The sequence below is a fragment of the Macaca mulatta genome, chromosome 1 (genome assembly GCF_049350105.2).
Source record: "Macaca mulatta isolate MMU2019108-1 chromosome 1, T2T-MMU8v2.0, whole genome shotgun sequence".
NCBI lineage: Eukaryota > Metazoa > Chordata > Mammalia > Primates > Cercopithecidae > Macaca > Macaca mulatta.
The window spans coordinates 111,439,798-111,459,027 of NC_133406.1; the positions used below are offsets into that span (position 1 = coordinate 111,439,798).

Below are 19,230 nucleotides of genomic sequence, written 5' to 3' on the forward strand. Positions count from 1 at the left end.
TAAATCCATGAGGAAATTGCTTATTTATTTTGTTGTGTTTTGTTTTGTTTTTTTTTTTTTTTTTTTTTTTTTTTTGAGACAGAGTCTTGCTCTGTCGCCCAGGCTGGGGTGCAGTGGCCGGATCTCAGCTCACTGCAAGCTCCGCCTCCCGGGTTTAGACCATTCTCCTGCCTCAGCCTCCCGAGTAGCTGGGACTGCAGGCGCCCGCCACCTCGCCCGGCTAGTTTTTTGTATTTTTTTAGTAGAGACGGGGTTTCACCGTGTTAGCCAGGATGGTCTCGATCTCCTGACCTCGTGATCCGCCCGTCTCGGCCTCCCAAAGTGCTGGGATTACAGGCTTGAGCCACCGCGTCCGGCCTGTGTTTTGTTTTTTTGAGATAAGGTCTTGTTCTGTTGCCTAGGCTGGAGTGCAGTGGCGCCTCAGCCTCAACCTCCCAGGCTCAATTGATTCTCATACCTTAGCCCCTGCTGAGTAACTGGGACTACAGGTGCGTACCACCAGGCTCAGCTAATTTTTAAATTTTTTTGTAGAGATAGGGTCTCACTGTGTTACCCAGGCTTGTCTTGAACTCCTGGCCTCAGGTCACCCTCCCACCTCAGCCTCCCAAAGTGCTGGGATTATAGGCGTGAGCCACCATGCCAGCCTTATTTTTGTTTATGATGTAAAGAATGGGTGGAACTTTGTTTTCTGCCAATGGATATCCAGTTATGTCAACACACAGCAACAGATATCAAATAAATCATCTCCTTGTCATACTGAAATCTTTTATTTATCTTTTGACACAGAGTCTCACTCTGTCGCACAGGCTGGAGGGCAGTGGTGCGATGTTGGCTCGCTGCAACCTCTGCCTCCTGGGTTCAAGCAATTCTCCTGCTGCAGCCTCTAGGTGCTTTGCTAAGGATGTAGCAGTGAATACAGCAAACAATTTTTACTCTGATGGAGTGCGTGGTCTAGTGGAAGATACGGATATTAAATAACTTATTAGTATAATGTGCATTAAGAGACTTGGAGTATGGATATGCATTTAGCAGGATGATCTGCCAGGCACAAGTGATCCTCCTGCCTCAGCCTCCCAAGTCTAGGGGAATAGGAAATGTCTCCCCAAGGGACTGAGGTCTTGCTATGTTTCCCAGGCTGGTCTCAAAATCCTGGGCTCAAGTGATCTTCCTGCCTTGGCCTCAATGTGCTGGGATTACAGGCGTGAGCCACTGGGCCTTTGAGAAAAACAATCTCTAGTGGCTCACTCCTGCAGTCAGGAGGCCGAGGCAGGAAGATGGTTTGAGCCCAGGAGTTCGAGACCAGCCTGGGCAACATGAAAAGGCGCTGTCTTTACAAAAATAAAAAATTGGCTGGGCATGGTTGTTGTGTGCCTGTAGTCCCAGCTACTCAGGAGGCTAAGGCTGCTTGGGCCCAGGAGGTTGGGATTGTGGTGAACTATGATTGTGCCACCGCTCTCCAGCCTGGGTGACAGAGCAAGACTTTTTCTTAGACAACAGCAATATATATATGTAAAATAAAACACCTTTCTGGATGTAGCTTGGGCTGGAGGAAAGCAAGATATACAAAGAAGTCAGAGGGCTGCTGCTATACTCTGCGTGAGAATTGTTGGTTTTATTTGGGCAAGTCAGTGGGAGAATTGGAGAGGAACTGTGTGTAATCATATATGCAATGACATTCAGAAGTTTTGGTGTTAGATTGAAGGTTGAGAATAAGGGAGTGAGAATAGTCAGGATGAGTGCTGCTGCACTCCAGCCTGGGTGACAGAGTGAGATTCCATCTCAAAAAATAAAAATAAAAAATAAATAAAAATCTAAAAAATTTTACAAATACCGAAAGATTTTAGAGAAGGAAAAGACTGACTGAACCTAAGGAATTCCAGCATTTGGAAGTCTGGTAGGCCGAATCAGATCAGCAAATAAGACTCAGGAGTGCTTCCAGAGAGGTGGCAGGAATGTATACTATCATAGTAACCTGTAGTAGTTTGTGTCTTGTGTTCATTTTCTTAGTACTGCCTTTTTGAAGGACAAAAGTTTATAGTTTTGATGAAGTTCAGTTTACCAGGTTTTAAAAAAAAAAAAAAATCATGCTGTCATATCTAAGAAATTTTGCCTAACCCAAGGTCATAAAGATTTCCTCCTATATTTTTTTTAGGAATTTTATAGTTCATTTTTGAATTTAAATCTGTGATCCACTTGAGTTAATTTTTGTGTGTGATGTGAGGTAAGGGTCTGAGTTCTTTTCTTGCAGATGGATATCCTGTAGTAGATTTGGAGTGAGAAGATTGCATTCAATCCAAGTTCTTCTATTTACTAATTTTACAGTCTTAGAGTTAAATCATGTTTTGAAGCCTGTTTGCTCACCTATAAAATGTGATTAGTTAAATCTAATAAGATTATTGTCAGAATGAAACAAATGAGACAATAAGTGAAACCACTTAAGCATAGCGTATGGCGCGTAGTAGGACTAAGGTAGATAAATGTTAGTGGAGTTTGAAAAACACTCCCAAGATACCCAGATACTCTTCTTTTTTGTTTGTTTCTTTAAATTCATTTCAGTGAGTGAATAATGCCCAAGCTTTTGGTTTTCAGATATAATCATTGTAATATTTAATCCCTTGAAATTACCTCTTTTTATTTTTTTATTTTTTTTGAGACGGAGTCTCACTCTGTCTCCCGAGCTGGAGTGCAGTGGCCGGATCTCAGCTCACTGCAAGCTCTGCCTCCCGGGTTCACGCCATTCTCCTGCCTCAGCCTCCCGAGTAGCTGGGACTACAGGCACCCGCCACCTCGCCCGGCTAGTTTTTTGTATTTTTTAGTAGAGACGGGGTTTCACCACATTCGCCAGGATGGTCTTGATCTCCTGACCGCGTGATCCGCCCGTCTTGGCCTCCCAAAGTGCTGGGATTACAGGCTTGAGCCACCGCGCCCGGCCGAAATTACCTCTTAATCTTAAAGTCTATCAGCTTTAAACTTTAGGCAGCAAATGCACTGCAGGCATATTTTAGGGAGTTTTGACTTCTTTGGGTTTGTTTGATAACATTTGGTAAATAATTGCCTTTTTGTGTTGAATGTCTGTCTTTTTTCTTTTAACTTTTTTTAGAGACTGGTTCTCACTCTGTCACCCAGGCTGGAGTACAGTGGCATAATCATAGCTAGCTGCAACCTTGAACTTCTGGGCTTGAGCAGTCCTCCTGGATTAGCCTCCCTCATTATGTAGAAGTATTAAAAGCATGGGTTCTACTTTTGACAGACATAGCATATTCATATATAGGAGCTATTGAGTAGTGAGAAATGATGACTGCATATGTTTTGAAGGTAAAGCTGACAGATTTTGCTGACAGACTGCGTATGTAGGGTTTGAGATAAAGGAAGGAGTCAAGGATGATAACAAGTTATTAGGCCAAAAATTTGTCATTTCAGTTCAGTAGCTGATGATCTTTTCAAGGCCTGAGTCAGATCTTGTCATTTCTTAAAACCATTTTGATGGCTTCCTTTCTCATAGTAAAAGCTAAAGTTTTATAAGTCTGCAAGGCCCTCTGTATAAGTCCTGCATGCCCTTTCAGTCTGCATACTCATTCAGTTCCAGGAAGCAGGGTTGGGTAAAGGTCTCCATTCTGTTTCTGAAACACAACAAAAATACTTCCACTTCAAGACCTTCACACTTACTTTTTGGCTTGACTAGAACCTCCATTTCCTGTATCCTAAGAAATATGATGGTTATCTGTGGAAATTTTAAAGAGCATGAAACCCAGCACAAATTTAAATGGTGCTATACGTTTTTTTTTTTTTGAGATGAAATTTCGTTCTTGTTGCCCAGGCTGGAGTGCAGTGGCACGATCTCGCCTCACTGCAACCTCCGCCTCCCAGGTTCAAGTGATTCTCCTGCCTCAGCATCCTGAGTAGCTGGGATTACAGGCATGCACCACCACGCCTGGCTGATTTTGTATTTTTAGTAGAGACAGCGTTTCTCCCTGTTGGTCAGGGTGGTCTTGAACTCCCAAGCCAGCCTCAGGTGATCTGCCTGCCACAGCCTCCCAAGTGCTGGGATTACAGGTGTGAGCCACCATGCCTGGCCTAATGTGCTATAAATATTTAAATAAAAATCTTATGTCGTTAATTTAGACCTTTTTTTTTTTTTCTTTTTTTTAAAAAAGAGATGGGGTCTTGCGCTGTTGCCAAGGCTGAAATGCAGTGATATTTTCTTTTTTTTTTTTTTTTTTTGAGACGGAGTCTCACGCTGTTGCCCAGGCTGGAGTGCAGTGGCGCGATCTCGGCTCACTGCAAGCTCCGCCTCCCAGGTTCCCGCCATTCTCCTGCCTCAGCCTCCTGAGTAGCTGGGACTACAGGCGCCCGCCACCGCGCCCGGCTAATTTTTTGTATTTTTAGTAGAGACGGGGTTTCACTGTGGTCTCGATCTCCTGACCTTGTGATCCGCCCGCCTCGGCCTCCCAAAGTGCTGGGATTACAGGCTTGAGCCACCGCGCCCGGCCTGCAGGATATTTTCTTAGCTCACTGTGGCCTTAAGTTCCTGGGTTCAAGCAGTCGTCTTGCCTTGGCCTCCCAAAGTGTTGGGATTACAGGCGTGAACCACCACACCTATCCTATAACTGGTTTTTAATCTTAAGAAATAATGTTGTAATGTTTAGAAATTAAAAGTCTCTAGCCATATTTAATAAAGATCACAAAGGAAAACAAAAATTCCTTGCAGATGAGCAGGCATGGTGACTTGCCCCCTGTTAGCTGCGCAGGAGGCTGGGGTGGGAGAATCATTTGAGCTCCAGAGTTCGAGACCACAGTGAGGTAACAAGATGCCACTGCATTCCAGCCTTGGCAAGAGAGCAAAACCCAGTCTTAAAAAAAAAAAAATTCCTCACATGAGACAAGTTAGATTGTACTTCTTTTTTTTTTTTTTTTTTTTTGAGATGGGGTTTTACTATTGTTGCCCAGGCTGGAGTGCAATGGCACGATCTTGGCTTACCACAACCTCTGCCTACCAGGTTCAAGCGATTCTCCTGCCTCAGCCTCCCGAGTAGTTGGGATTACAGGAGTGTGCCACCACGTCCCGCTAATTTTTGTATTTTTAGTAGAGACAGAGTTTCACCATGTTGGCTAGGCTGGTCTTGCTCCTGATCTTAGGTGATCCGCCTACCTTGGCCTCCCAAAGTGCTGGGGTTACAGATGTGAGCCACTGCACCCGGCCAGATTTTACCTGTTTTAAGATAACAATCTGCTGGCATTGTTTAATCTGTAACATAGCAATTTTAAATGAGTTTACTTATCTAAAAAGAAATTGTTCTTCATTGTTCTTCAAGCTAAAAATCTTATAAAATTCCATTAACTTTTTCATTTGTATGTTGTTACACAGCTTCCTTCTGTATATAGCATATACATATATTTTCAGCTCTCTCTTTGACTTTCCACTTAAATGTTTCACAGGTACCTAGCATTTAATGTACTTATTACTGAACCCTTTGAGCTTCCCTTTCTGTCTCATCCTGGCATACTTCTAGAATATCGGCCCCACAAAGCAAGGGTTTTTTTCTGTATTTTGTACTATTGTATCTGCAGTTCTTGATATATAACTCAGTAAATGTTTGTTGAATGAGTCTCCAAATGGTACCACCATACCATTTACCATTTGCTCAAGTCTTCAGTTTTTTCCACTCTCATCTCTCACATTATATTGACAAACCTCTCACATGTTTCTTAAATCCATCTGTTTTTCTCTATTTCCAGTGTTACCATCCTAATCTAGTATGCTAATGTTATGACTGGTATTCCAGAACCAACTTTTGCTGTCTTTGTAATAATCTTACTTCCACAGCAAACAGAGATGTTTCTCAAAATGGAAGCTTGTGTCTTGTTACTGTCCTACTCAGACCCCTTTAATACCTTCTTTTTGAATTCCAAATTCTTTTTTTTTTTTTTTTTTTTTTTTTTTTTTGAGACGGAGTCTCGCTCTGTTACCCAGGCTGGACTGCAGTGGCCGGATCTCAGCTCACTGCAACCTCCGCCTCACGCCATTCTCCTGCCTCAGCCTCCTGAGTAGCTGGGACTACAGGCGCTCGCCACCTCGCCCGGCTAGATTTTTGTATTTTTTAGTAGAGACGGGGTTTCACCGTGTTAGCCAGGATGGTCTCGATCTCCTGACCTCGTGATCCGCCCGTCTCGGCCTCCCAAAGTGCTGGGATTACAGGCTTGAGCCACCGCGCCCGGCCTTTTTTTTTTTTTTTTTGAGATTGGATCTCGGCCTGTTTCCAGCCTGGAGTGCAATGGCACCACCATGGCTTACTATAGCCTTGACCTTCTGGGCTCAAGCAGCTGGGAATTCTCAAAAAAAAAAAAAAAACCCAAAAAAACAAATATATATATATATATATATATATAAAATAAAAAATTTTAAAGGAAAGAAAATAAGCACTTAAAGTTCATGAGACCAAAGACCATATTTGTATTACTCATGACTGTATCTAGAGTGTGTGTCACAATTCTCAAAACATATTTCGAGGCTCTCAGAAAACATTTGTTGAATGAATGAAGGAATAGATTAAGAATGATGAATCCATAAAGGAAATGATGAAATGGTTAGAGAGGTGGTGGGAGAACCAGTAGAATGTATCATAGAAACCAAAGAGTTTCAAACATAGCAAATAGGCCAAATGTAGCAGAGAGAAATAATAAGATTGAGACTAAAGATGATCTTTTTTTCTGAGACGGAGTCTCGCTCTGTCATCCAGGCTGGATGGAGTGCGGTGGCGCAGTCTGGGCTCACGCAACCTTCACCTGCCAGGTTCAAGCGATTCTTCTGCCTCAGCCTCCCGATTAGCTAGGACTACAGGTGTGCACCACCACATCCGGCTAATTTTTGTATTTTTTTTTTTTTTTGAGACGGAGTCTTGCTCTGTAGCCCGGGCTGGAGTGCAGTGGCCGGATCTCAGCTCACTGCAAGCTCCGCCTCCCGGGTTTATGCCATTCTCCTGCCTCAGCCTCCGGAGTAGCTGGGACTACAGGCGCCCGCCACCTCGCCCGGCTAGTTTTTTGTATTTTTAGTAGAGACGGGGTTTCACTGTGTTAGCCAGGATGGTCTCGATCTCCTGACCTCGTGATCCGCCCGTCTCGGCCTCCCAAAGTGCTGGGATTACAGGCTTGAGCCACCGCGCCCGGCCAATTTTTGTATTTTTTTTTAAGTGGAGACGGGGTTTCACCATATTGGCCAAGCTGGTCTTGAACACCTGACCTTGTGATCCACCTGCCTCAGCCTCCCAAAATGCTGTGATTACAGGCATGAGCCACCACGCCTATCATGAAGATGATCTTTGGGAGGCAGCAAAGCGAGAGGAGCCAAACAGACCTGACTCCGCCTTTTATTGGACATTAGCCTGTCTTTTCATCTCTAAAAAGGGAATAGTAATAGTAACTACCACATACTGATTGTGAGCCTTAAATGAGATAATATATGTAAAACATTTGGCATAGAGCTTTGTACATCTAAGTATTTTATTACTTTCACTGATGCTAAATTCACTGTGAGGACTCATTTGTAGTACTTAAAAAAATTTGGTTGATTTTATATTGTTTTGCTGAATAGTGTTCCATCAAAGCATGGCTATTCCCTTTCTACCCCTGAAAATAGACAGGGAATTTGCATATAAAATGATTTCCAAACATAGTTGTCTTTCAGAGTAGTTCTGTATCTCAGACCAGACCCCCCCACCTCCAACACACACATACACACACACACTTTCTCTCTCTGTCTCTCTGTGTGTGTGTGTGTGTGTGTGTGTGTATATATATATATATTTTTTTTTTGGAGACACAGTCTCGCTCTGTTGCCTAGGCTGGAGTGCAGTGCCACAGGCTTGGCTCTGCAACCTCTGCATCCTGGGTTCAAGCGATTCTTCTGCCCCAGCCTCCTGAGTAGCTGGGATGACAGGTACCCACCACCACGCCTGGCTAATTTTTGTATTTTTAGTAGAGATGGAGTTTCACCATGTTTGCCAGGCTAGTCTTGAACTCCTGACCTCAGGTGATCCGCTTGCCTCAGCCTCCCAAAGTGCTGGGATTTATAGGCGTGAGCAACCACGCCCAGCCCAGACCACTATATTAATAGCAGTGTATTAGTTAGTTTTTATCAGATCCACTGTTTGTTACTTGGATGTGGGATTAGAATGGCAGGTGTAGGGGTGGATAGAGGTCTTCATTTTGTAGAGAATATGTATTTGTAAATTTGTAGGTAGTTTTTAACATATTGTTAGATTGTCATACTTTGTTTTTGTACAATGTATATGTCCTATTAATATAATCAGTAATTTTCTTTTTAAAAAATATATAGTTAGTAATTTTCTAGAGTTTACTTAATGCTGTAATGATTTGTGCAAAAGTATTTAATGCTGTAGGTATAGTGTTACTTTCCTTTGAATTTGGACCAGACTATTCCACATTGTTCCAGAGATTTGAAAACATAAATCCCAAAATTGCATGTGAGATGAATATTGAATTTGCCCGTTTGAGTGAAGAGATTCTAGCAATCATAGGTCTGTGTTTTTCCTTGGAAATATATTTTAAGTTGAATATATCGTACTAGGAACCAGAATAAGTTGTATTACAACGTGGCATCCTTGCCCCTGGATGGAAAACCTAGGTTGTTTAGATATTTTTTCCAAAAGCTGAAAGAACGATATTCACAAAGAACATTGCTTTGAAAGTTCAAAAAACAGCCTTCTGGCAGCTGCTGTAGGGACTGTTTTTCAAGGAGTTTACATTCAGCAGATAAAAAGCAATCTGTTATGAAATATCTTCAGAATTTGGGTTTATCTTGACTAGAAATTCTTAAATTTGGTATGTGGGGTTTGCCAATCATGATTTTCCAGTTTTACTACCTAAATGATTCTCAAAATATGCCTGTAAGCCTACTGTTTGTTTTTCTCCTTGATCATGTTAGGGAAATCTAATATTTTTCTCTTCTCATATACATTTTTGGGTGGGGAAATAAATGTTTTCAAATCTCTTTTCAGTTTATTGGTGCTCCGCTATTTATGTAATAATGTGTGTCACTTAGATTAAGTTTTTAAATTTTTTTTTCATTTTAAAAATGAGAATCATGTTTCTCTCAAACCTTTCTCTAATGTTTTGAAAGGGAATTAAGTGCAGATAAAAAAAATGAATTATTTGCTTGAACCCGGGAGGCGGAGGTTGCAGCGAGCCGAGATCACGCCACTGCACTCCAGCCTGGGCGACAGAGTGAGACTCCATTTCAAAAGAAAAAAAAACAATTCTTTGGAATGCTGAAATTCTTCATTTATATATATAAATTTTGCAGTTATGCATATTAAGACATGGAATTCGTTCATTACAAAAATTGTAGGGGAAAATTTAAAATGTATGCATTCGTGGGTAATGAATATAAAAGCAATTCCTTTTTTTTTTTTTTTACAAACTGTAAAATTTTGTGGGTTTTTGGTACATCTGTTTTTTTGAGATGGGGTCTCTCTTTATTGCCCAGACTGGAGCACAGTGGTACCATTCTAGCTCATTCCAGTCTCGAACACTTGGGCTCAAGTGATCCTCTCATCTCAGTGTCCAGAGTAGCTAGGCCTACAGGTGTGTCCTACCACACCCAGCTAATTTTTTAACATTGATTGATTGATTGAGACAGAGTGTCACTCTGTTGGCCAGGCTGGAGTGCCTCTGGAGTAGCTAGGACTACAGGTGTGTCCCACCACGCACAGCTTATTATTTGATTGCCCAGGCTGTAGTACAGTGCTATGATCATGGCTCACTGCAGCCTCGACCTCCTAGACTCAGGTGATCCTCCCACCTCAGCCTCCTGGGTAGCTGGGACGATAGGCACGTACCACCATGCCCAGCTGATTTTTCATTTTTTTTTTTTCCTTCCTGAGAAAGAGTCTTGGTCTGTCACCCAGGCTGGAGTGCAGTGACACAGTCTCAGCTCACTGCAGCCTCCACCTCCTGCGTTCAAATGATTCTCCTGCCTCAGCCTCCTGAATAACTGAAATTACAGGAGCGTGCCACCATGCCCAGCTAATTTTTGTATTTTTTTTTTTTTTAGTAGAGACGGGGTTTCACCATGTTGGCCAGGCTGGTCTCAAACTCCTGACCTCAAGTGATCCGCCTACCTCGGCCTCCCAAAGTGTTGGGATTACAGGCATGAGCCACTGAGCCTGGCCTAGAATGGGGACAGTTTGAAGCTGGTAAAATATAACTCACATAAGTCAGGGAATTAATTCTACAAATATTTGTTGAACACCTACGATATGCCAGCTACTGTTCCACATGCTGGGATATAGCAGTGAACCAAACTGATAAGTCTATTTCCTGGTAGAGTTCAAATTTCAATGGAATGATGTAGACAAATATATTGTACACCAGGTGGTAAGAAGAATATGAGAATAAAATAGGATACTGGGTGTGAGTAGAGGGTAGTGGGGGGATAGGTGTTTTAGGAAATGTTTCTTCCATAAAATTACATTTAGGCAAAGATATGAAGGAAGTGAAAGAGCAAGATATGCAGTTATCTGGGGAAAGGGTGTTCTATCAAGCAGAATGGTAAGTGCAAAGGTCCCAAGGTAAAGAGGATTTTTGTTGTGTTTGAGAAACAGAAGGGAATTTTTTTTTGTTTTTTTTTGAGACAGTTTCGCTCTGTTGCCCAGGCTGGAGTGCAGTGGCGCGATCTCGGCTCACTGCAGCCTCTGCCAGAAGGGAAACTTTTGTACCTCCTTCTTGGAACTAAGCGAAGAGACTGGTAGGAGATGGAAGAGAGGTAGAGAGGACTTTAGGACAAATTAAATTGGATCTTTAGACCATTTAAAAAATTTTGGCTTCTGCTTTTAGGGAGATAGGAAGCCTACGAAAGGGTTTTGAGCAGAGGAGTGATATGATCTGACTCAGGCTTTGAAGGGATCACCCTGCTGCTGAATTGAGAAGACTGGAAGAGATATGAGGGTTGAAGCAAGGACCCAGTTAGAAGCATGTTGCATTTTGCAAGCTGTGCATCTGACAAAGCTCTAATAACAGCGTCTGTAAGGAACTTAAGCAAATCTACGAGAAAAACCGATTAAAAAGTGGGTAAAGGACATGAACAGATACTTCTCAAAAGAAGACATATATGCAGCCAGCAATCATGAAAAAAAGCTCAACATCACTGATCATTCAAGAAATGCAAATCAAAACCACAGTGAGATACCATCTCACTTTAGTCAGAATGACTACTATTAAAAAGTTAAAAAAAAAAAAAAAAAAAGATGCTGGCGAGGTTGCAGAGGAAAAGGAGTGCTTATACACTGTTGGTGGGAGTGTAAATTAGTTAAGCCATTGTGGAAGACAGTGTGGTCATCCTCAAAGACTTAAAAATGGAAATACCATTTGACTCAGCAGTCCTATTACTGGGTATATACCCAGAGGAATATAGATCATAAAGACACATGCACACATATCTTCCTTGCAGCGCTGTTCACAATAGCAAAGACGTGGGATCAGCCTAAATGCCCGCCAATGGTAGACTGAATAAAGAAAATGTAGTACATATACATCATGAAATACTATGGAGTCACAAAAAAAAAAGAGATCATGTACTTTGCAGGATCGTGGATGGAGTGGAGGCCATTATCTTTGGCAAACTAATGCAGGAACAGAAAAACACTGTATGTTCTCACATATAAATGGGAGCTAAATGATGACAACGCATGGACACAGAGGGGAACAACACACACACGGGCTTATTGGAGGGTGGAGGGTGGAAAGAGGGAGAAGATCAGGAAAAATAACTAATGGGTACTAGGCTTAATACCTGAGTGATGAAATAAACCCCCATGACGCAAGTTTACCTACGTAACAAACCGCACATGTACCCCTGAACTTAGAATAAAAGTTAAGGCCGGGCGCGGTGGCTCAAGCCTGTAATCCCAGCACTTTGGGAGGCCGAGACGGGCGGATCACGAGGTCAGGAGATCAAGACCATCCTGGCTAACACGGTGAAACCCCGTCTCTACTAAAAAAAATACAAAAAAACTAGCCGGGCGAGGTGGCAGGCGCCTGTAGTCCCAGCTATTCGGGAGGCTGAGGCAGGAGAATGGTGTAAACTCGGGCGGCGGAGCTTGCAGTGAGCTGAGATCCGGCCACTGCACTCCAGCTTGGGCGACAGAGCGAGACTCCGTCTCAAAAAAAAAAAAAAAAAAAAAAAAAAGAATAAAAGTTAAATATATTAAAAAATCAATAAATCGATGGACTTTGAGTTAAGCAGATCACCCTCCATAATGTTGGGGAGGAACTTCATCCACTCAACTGAAGGCATTAATAGAACAAAAGATTGACCTCTCCTCAGTAAGAGGCAAGTCTGCCACCAGATGGCCTTTAGACTTGAATGAAAACATTGGGTCTTCCTGGGTCTCCAGCTTGCCACTGACCCACCCTGCAGATTTTGGGACTGGCCAGCTTCCATAATCGTGTGAGCAATTCCTTTAAATAAACCTCTTCCTTTAAAAAAAAAATGCATATCGCAATAATCCATTCATATATTTATCATCACTTGGATCTGATAGCTGTCAAAGTAATGAGAACTGGTTAGATTCCGCATACATTTTGAAGGTAAAGCTGACACCCTTAGCTGACCAAATGGACATGAGGGGTTTGAGTGAAAAAGCAATTAAGAATGGGTAGACATTTTTGGCCTAAATATTTCTGGTTGGAATTACCATATATTGAAATGAAACCTGTAGGAAGAATATTGGGGCAGTGGGCAAAGATGAATTGATTTTAAACATGTTAAGTGCCTATCTATTACATGGTCAGGTCAGTGTGTCAAGTAAGCATTTAGATATGTGAATCTGAAGTTCCAGAAAGAGGTCTCAACTAGTCTCTATCTGAAGGTAGAAATTTATGAATCATCAATGTTAGATGAACTTTAAAGCCGTAAGACTGGTTCTGGTCATGTAGGAACTGAGTGTAGACAGAAAAAGGAAGAGGTCCAGGCACCCCCTGCATCACTCCAGTATTTAAAGGTCATGGAGGAAGGAAAGAACCTGCAAAGGAGACTGAGGATTACTAGCCAGTGAGGAAGAACAATCAAGACAGGAGTCCTAGAGCTGGGCACGGTGGCTCATGCCTGTCATCCCAGCTACTCAGGAGTCTGAGGTCAGAGGATCGCTTGAGGCCAGGACTTTTAAGACTAGCCTGGGCAACCTAGTGAGACCCTGTCTCTAAAACAGTGAAAAAAAATTGGGCGTGGTGGCACATGCCTGTATTTCTAGCTACTTGGAATAGCTCCCTGGGTTCTGAGGCAGGAGAATCACTTGAGCCCAGGATTTTGAGGCTGCGGTGAGCTATGATTGTGCCCCTGCACTCCGGCCAGGATGAGAGAGAGAGACCTTGACTCAAAAAAAGAAAGAAAAAGATATCGCATAAGTCAATTGAAGTAGCAAGGGAGCTGTTTAGCTGTGCCAAATTCTGTTGATAGGTCAGGTAAGATGAGAGGACTGAGAATTGATCATTCTTCTTAGCAATGTGGAAGTCATTGGTGACCTTAACTAGCAGTTTCTATGGAGGGGTGGCAGTGAAAGTATGATCAGTATGTTCAAGAGAAGAAAAAAGCAAGGATTGGAGGTCAGGGAGAATAGACAATATAGAGAATTCTAACAAGTTTGTTGTGAAGAGGAACAGAGAAATGGGAAGATAGTGGAGGATGTGGAGTCGAGGAATTTTTTTTTTTCTTTTTTTTTGAGACGGAGTCTCGCTCTGTCACCCAGGCTGGAGTGCAGTGGCACCATCTTGGCTCACTGCAACCTCTGCCTCCCAGTTCAAGTGATTCTCCTGCCTCAGCCTCCTGAGTAGCTGAGATTACAGGCACGTGCCACCACACCTGCCTAATTTCTTATATTTTTGGTAGAGATGGGGTTTCACCATGTTGGCCAGGCTGGTCTTGAATACCTGACCTCAAGTGAGGTCTGCCCACCTTGGCCTCCCAAGTGCTGGGATTACAGGCGCGAGCCATCGTGCTCTGCTGAGAGGAATTTTCTTCCATGAGAGATATTATAGTATGTTTTTGTTTTCAGGCTTATTGGCATTATTCAGAGGAAATGTGAGAAATGGATGATGTGAGAGAGAGAGGAGATAGTTGCCTAAATGAAGAGGTTGAAAGGAGAGATCGTTTATATATTGTGATAGGAAGGACAGGCAGAATCTATAGGAACAGACACAGGAATGTAGGTAGATATATGGTGGGCACTTGTGGCAGTTTTGTTCTGTTTGTTACTGCTTCCTATCTGACTACTTCTGTGATCAGATAGGAGACAAAGTTAGTGAGGATGAAGAAAGGGGAGATGGGATGAAATAGTTTTCTAGGAGAGTGGTAGAGTGAATGGATTAGGGAAGGGGAAGTTATTGGCAGCACCAAGGGCTTACTCAGAGTTAGTGGTCAGGAATATAAAGTGAGATCATTGAGTGTTACTGTTTTTCTTAGACTAGCTTTGATGGTACAGAGACAGAAGATGTATAAAATATGATTTGGAAGTATGTTAGTGCTGAAATTAGGATATTTTAGTAAATTTACAGAAAACCACCTATATGTAATATAATCAAGCATACTAAGAAAAAACGTGTGTATAGCTTTCTCATTGTAACACAAGATAAAGTTACGTAAAACAGGGAAAAGAGATATCTGCTACATGCCAATCATTGTATTAGAAGCTACAGGGACCTTAAAACTCACTCATTGATTTATTCACCTATTTATTGGGTACTAAAATTTGTGCTATTCATTGTTTCAGGTGCTGGGGATACAGTGGTGAGCAAGCCAGAAGAGGTTCCTACCCTCATGAAGCTTATATTTTAATTATACAGTTGGTCTTCCCTATCCGTGATTCCGCACCTGCGGATTCAACCAACTGCGGATGAAAAATATTAGAAAAAAATTAAAAATAACAATATAATAATAAAAAACAATACAAAATTTAAAAATACAGTGTAATAACTTTATATATCATTTACATTTTATTAGGTATTATAAGTAATCCAGAGATGGTTTCAAGTATACCGGAGAATGTGTATAGGCTATATGCAAATACCACACCATTTTATATAAGTGACTTGAGCATCCTCAGATTTTGGTATCTGAGGGGGTGGGATGGAGGGTGGGAGGACTTAATCTGTTGAGGGGGTATAGCTGACAAATATAGAACAAGAAAAAATGTTAATTGCCCTAATTGTGATCTTATATGGATCATAAATATTCAGGGATGGATCAGGTCAGTGCAAGCTTAAATATAGGTCTGAGAACATAGGTCTAGAATCCATTATCCAAAATGTTGGTGCTGTAAGTTTTTTTTTCTTTTTAAAAAAATTCCCTGCAAGTGTTACACATGTTTTTCTTTTTTCTTCTTTTTCTTTTTTTTTTTTTTTTTTTTTTTTACTTTTAGAAATGTAGATTGGGTGAACTGGCACTGTGGTGTTTGGGAGTAGTAGCATCCCTTACTCGCGAAAGCCCGTTAATACTTCTTCATTGTAACTTATCATTATTCATGGAAATTATGGTAATTGAGACTAAAATAGATCCATGTCAAGTTTTATCACTAGGTTTTGAAAAAACTTGGATTTCAGAGTTTTTTGGACTTCAGGATTGTGAGCCCATCATGGAGAATAAAGGACTTTGTACTTTTTATTTTTTTTTGTAGAGTTTTTTTTTTAAATTTACTTTTTGAGAGAGGGTCTTGCTCTGTTGCCCAGGCTGGAGTCCAGTGGCATGAACATGGCTCACTGCAGCCTCGATCTCTTAGGCTCCAGCCATCTTCTTGCCTCATCCTCCTGAGTTGCTGGGACTATAGGTGTACACCACCATGCTGGGCTAATTTTTTATTTTTTGTAGAGAGAGGGTCTTGCTGTGTGTGTTAGACTGGTCTCAAACTCTAAAGTTCGAGTGATCCTCCTGCCTTATCCTTCCAAAGTACCAGTAATACAGGTGTGAGCCACCATGCCCAGCCAGGATTTGAACTTTTAACATTATTTATTATTTATTTTTTAAAAATTTATTTTTATGAATAAATTTATTAAATAAAATTTTTTTTTTTTTTTTTTTTTTTTTTTTTTTTTTTTGGAGACGGAGTCTCGCTCTGTTGCCCAGGCTGGAGTGCAGTGGCGGGATCTCAGCTCACTGCAAGCTCCGCCTCCCGGGTTCACGCCATTCTCCGGCCTCAGCCTCCCGAGTAGCTGGGACTACAGGCGCCCGCCACCTCGCCCGGCTAGTTTTTTGTATTTCTTAATAGAGACGGGGTTTCACCGTGTTAGCCAGGATGGTTTCGATCTCCTGACCTTGTGATCCGCCTGTCTCGGCCTCCCAAAGTGCTGGGATTACAGGCTTGAGCCACCGCGCCCGGCCTAAATAAAATTTTTAAAAATTTTATTTTAAAAAATTTGGGTTATTTTAATTACTTTTTATACACAGCATTTTATTATTTATTTTTTCTCCCTTCCCTAATTATGTATGTATTTTTTTGAGACAGGGTCTTGCTCTGTTGCCCAAGCTAGAGTGTAGTGATGCAATCACAGCTCAGTGTAACCTCAACTTCCTGGGTTCAAGCCATCTTCCCACCTCAGCCTCTTAAGTAGCTGGGACTATAGGCACATGACACCACACATCTGGCTAATTTTTTATTTTTTTTGTAGAGACGAGTCTCTACACTATGTTGTCCATGCTGGCTTTGAACTCCTGGGCTAAAGTGATCCTCCCACTTTAGTCTCCCAAAGTGCTGGGATTGTAGGGGCAAGCCACTGTGCACAGCTAACTTTGTACTTTTTTTTTTTTTTTTTTTTTTTGAGACAGAGTCTCGCTCTGTTGCCCAGGCTGGAGTGCAATGGCGTGATCTCGGCTCACAGCAAGCTCTGCCTCCCGGGTTCACGCCATTCTCCTGCCTCAGCCTCCCAAGTAGCTGGGACTACAGGCACCTGCCACCACGCCCGGCTAACTTTTGTATTTTTTTTTTTTTTAGAGATGGGGTTTCACTGTGTTAGCCAGGATGGTCTTGATCTCCTGACCTCGTGATCCGCCCACCTCGGCCTCCCAAAGTGCTGGAATTACAGGCGTGAGCCACCGCGCCCGGCCTACTTTGTACGTTTAAAGGGAGAGTCTGTATGTTTATATGACACATAAGCAGAAATGAACATGATTTGTTAGGGACAGTAAAGAAAACTGAATTGACTAAATGATAGTGGGTGTGTGTTGGGAAGTAAAGATAAACAAGTTTGAATAGTTGGAGGAGAGTGAGATTATTAAAAGCCTTGAATGCCATTGTGAAATGTTTATATGAAATGGTAGACAAGAATCATGAGAGTGAAATGATTGGAAGATTAGTTTTCCAGCTGTTTATATGGTTGAATGGAGCAATAACAAGCTAAGGAGTTACCCAGTCGGCTAATATTTGATGAGTACTTATAAACACTGCTGCTGCTGCTTCTCCTACTAAATTATTGGTACCTTTTTTTTTTTTTTTTTTTTTTTTTTTGCTCTGTCACCCTGCCTGGAATGCAATGGCATGATCCTGGCTCACTGCAACCTCCGCCTCCCAGTTTCAAGTGATTCTCATGGCTCAGCCTCCTGAGTAGCTGGAATTATAGGCACCTGCCACCACACCCACCTGATTTTTGTATTTTTAGTAGAGATGGGTTTCGACATGTTGACCAGGCTAGTCTTGAAGTCATGACCTCAAGTGATCCACCTGCCTCGGGCCCCCAAAGTCCTGGGATTACAGGCATTAGACACCACACCCGGCCGATACCTTTTATTGAGCCCTCACTATGTGCCAGTCATTGGGCGAGGTATTTCACTTATACTTCTTGTAGAAGTCATAAGGCAACTATTTATTTACTTTTTCCCTTGAGACAGGGTCTTGCCCTGTTGCCCAGGTTGGAGTGCTGTGGCTTGATCACAGCTCACTGCAGCCTCAACCTTCAAGGCTCAAGTGATCCTCCCACCTCAGTCTCCTGAGTAGCTGGGACTACAGGTGTGTGCCACCACACCCTGCTAATTTTTGTGCTTTTTTAGAGACAGGGTTTTGCCATACCAGGCTGGTCTCAAACTCCTGGGCTCAAAGAGTCCACCCGCCTCAGCCCCTGAAAGTACCGGGATTATAGGTGTGAGCCACCATGCCCGGCCAAGAATCTTACTGTCTTGTTGGAATGAAAAGTCTCAGGGCACATGGTTTAAAATATTCTAGTTCACAAATGGAACTTTCTAAGGGATAAGATGTTCTCCGTTTTCCAGATACTAGTTCTAGGTCTTGAGTCAGACATATGTTTGACGTGAAGACTAGTCTGTCAGTCTTCAAGAATACTGACTTGTTTTGTTTTGGTTTTATTAATATATTCACTAGTCTCTGGCTGGGCATGGTGGCTCACACCTGTAATCCCAGCACTTTGGGAGGCCAAGGCAGGCAGATCACCTGAGGTCAGGCGTTCAAGACCAGCCTGGCCAACATGGCGAAACCCTGTCTATACTAAAAATACAAAAATTAGCTGGGTGGGTGTGGTGGCTTGTACCTGTAATGTCAGATACTCGGGAAGCTGAGGCAGGAGAATCTCTTGGACCCAGGAGATGCAGGTTGCAGTGAGCCGAGATCGCGCCACTGCACTACAGCCTGGGTGACAGAGCGAGACTCCGTCTCAAAAAAAAAATAAGAAAAAATTCACTAGTCTCCCTAATGATTATATGGTAATCTGGTTTCCTGAGGATCTTTATATTTAAAATGGGGGTGCCTTGTGGAGATTCTCAGATTAGGTGTATCACCTATTGTAAAATAATAAATTGGCACGCTAGTTTTAAAACGTTTTGTATATTTGGGAAATTGACACATGCCTACTGAGTATTTGCTATAAGGAAAACTTATAAAAATAAATTTCTGATTTTTAAAGTTCTTATAACAAAAGTGATTATTTGTATAAATGTTTGCTTAGTGTTTGCTCTTCTCTCTAGAGTATAAACCTTAAAATTTAGGAACTGGGTTCAATTTGTTAAATACTGTATTTTCAGGGTGTAGCACGATGCCTGGCATATGATAGGTGTTTGGAAATATTTTTTGAATGGACAGGTGAATGAATTCAGAGTTGAATTGTATGCTAGCAACAAAGATAATTTCTGCATAAGTTCCTGCATCAGAAAGTCCTAACCTCAAAAAGCCTGATAGGCCGGGCGCGGTGGCTCAAGCCTGTAATCCCAGCACTTTGGGAGGC

General features: G+C 42.1%; 1 protein-coding gene and 2 long non-coding RNA genes across 8 annotated transcripts in view; 1 reads left to right on the plus strand and 2 right to left on the minus strand.

Annotated features, from left to right (window-relative positions):
* Nucleotides 1-19,230, plus strand: part of ASH1L (ASH1 like histone lysine methyltransferase) — a 231,212-nt gene that overhangs the window by 22,786 nt on the left and 189,196 nt on the right. The gene's annotated exons all lie outside the window — the stretch shown is intronic.
* Nucleotides 6,863-11,262, minus strand: LOC144330980 (uncharacterized). The gene is made up of 2 exons (XR_013397749.1): nt 9,223-11,262; nt 6,863-7,826 (listed from the first exon to the last, which is right to left on the minus strand). It is a non-coding gene; the product is annotated as an uncharacterized LOC144330980 (long non-coding RNA).
* On the minus strand, nt 17,978-18,702 carry LOC144330958 (uncharacterized). Its single transcript, XR_013397693.1, has 2 exons — nt 18,400-18,702; nt 17,978-18,114 (listed from the first exon to the last, which is right to left on the minus strand). It is a non-coding gene; the product is annotated as an uncharacterized LOC144330958 (long non-coding RNA).